Below are 2,070 nucleotides of genomic sequence, written 5' to 3' on the forward strand. Positions count from 1 at the left end.
GCTTTAGGTTAAGGTGGGGGTCCTCATACCGAAGCGCTTTAGGTTAAGGTGGGGGTCCTTACACCCAAGTGCTTTAGGTTGAGGTGGGGATTGCTGCATGGGAGTGTTTGCAACTGTGGTCGACCTCAGTGAGCTCTGTTGGACAGCCTCCTTCTGTGAGCCATTTAGTCCTTCCTCCTCCTCCTTCTTCTCCTCCTCCTCTTCATCTTCCTTGCACTGGTGGACTTTGACTGCAGATGAAGTCATCATGGACGGAGCTCTTCTTCACACTGAGCATTCACCAAAAACTGTTCATGGCCTCCATGAACTTTATTTACATCGATGAGTTACGAGTCATTCTCTTCGGTGAAAAGTGTGAAACAACGTATAAAAATACAACAACAAAGAAAAAAATGTTCCAGCTTTGTTTCAGTGATTCATGATCATGAATCCACCTTTCATTAATCTGTCATCATTTAAAATAAGAAGTTGGTCAGATTGTGTTTTTCCTCCATATTCAAATTGTCAAAACTGCATGCTTCAGGTTCATAAGTTACACAGTTGAACAACAAATCCAAAGAATAGCAGAGAAACATAATGTCAGATGAATTTGAAATCTTATTCTAGAAAGTTCTCTGCATACAAACGACAAAGTAAAAGTATAAATTAAGAATTAGCAACTCGGTTTGTTAATTCCATTTTTTCTAGCCAGGCAGATAATTGGTATCAGCTGTTAAAAATGTCTTACTTTACTTGTTTTAACTGGAGTTTTGGCTCCTTCATTGCATCCATTACACAGTACAAAGAATAACATGTACATCAAACAGGCGGGACTACACAGCCTGCAGCTCAGGAGACATTCTGCTCTCATATCTGTTACTAGCAGATATGTACTGAGAACACGCAGCACTGAGCTGGAGCTGGAAGTCTCTTTAGGAAAACAACTTGACAAATGGTCAAGAGTAAGAAATCCTGGTGCTGGTGTTCAGCCGGTTTCTCAACACAGCATCTTAAATAAGTAACATTAATCGAAGCAGAATGAGCCCCGATGTTGTTGACAACAAACACAGAAGATATTAAACTCCAGCAAGGTGCTACTGCTGGATACCTGTTGCCATGTTTTGCTGCTTCCATGATTAGAAGGGCGACGTTCTTCATGTAGTGATGGGGAAGCGCCTGTATTAAAATAATATCCCAACATTGTTTAGCAGCTATATCCAGTTATCGCTGAGGGTTGCAAGGAGCGATCAGAAGGGCAGACAGGTCTTGTTTGTGGTGTTTGATTGGAAAATGCATTATGTTTGACACCCAGACCAATGAAGCACACGTTAAGTATGAGATGTACGCTCTTTGGTACGAAAATTGTATATATATCAAGTTTAGATTGAAAAAAATACTGACAGAATAAAAAATATTCACTGAAAATACGCAGAAAAAAATCATAAGATTGTCACTGAAAAACACATTAATAAATATGGAAATATATTAAGAAAATATGGAAATAAAATGAAATAGTTTTTAGAATGTGTTTATTATAAGTTTTTTTTCTTAGTGCCAATACAACTGGTTTAAACTTTTTAAAACACTATTTAGTACAAAGTCCTTTTTTAAATATAATGTCTTATTGTATTTTTATAATGTAGATTTATATTTTTTTATATTGCTGCTGCTCTTACCTTTTTTGTTATTTAATTTTTTCCTACATATAAAGCTGACTCGAGAAAATGCACAAAGAGTTCCAGTGTGTCTGCACCGTAATGAATGCATTTTGCAATAAAACTCTATTCTGTAGACAAATATTTTAATTTCCTTTTTCTCAGTTCAGGTTTTGTCTTTAATGCCAAATTTCGTCGTTGACACCGAACTATACTGTCGCTGCTCTGGCACCAAACATGTACAGTGATAAGTGACGAATGGACTCCTTCACATGTTTCTGTGGTTCCAGTGTAGAGTTGCATCTAGACCATAGACTGTAGAAAAGATGGACGTAGCAACCGGCCCTGAAAAATGAAGCCAACCCGGAAGTGTCAAAAACCTGCAATATCACTACGTCCACTAGTCCTGGCTCCAAAAAGCCCTGGCTCCCATAGA

The sequence above is a fragment of the Stegastes partitus genome, unplaced genomic scaffold, assembly GCF_000690725.1.
Source record: "Stegastes partitus isolate 25-593 unplaced genomic scaffold, Stegastes_partitus-1.0.2 Scaffold174, whole genome shotgun sequence".
In the NCBI taxonomy this organism is placed as follows: Eukaryota; Metazoa; Chordata; class Actinopteri; family Pomacentridae; genus Stegastes; species Stegastes partitus.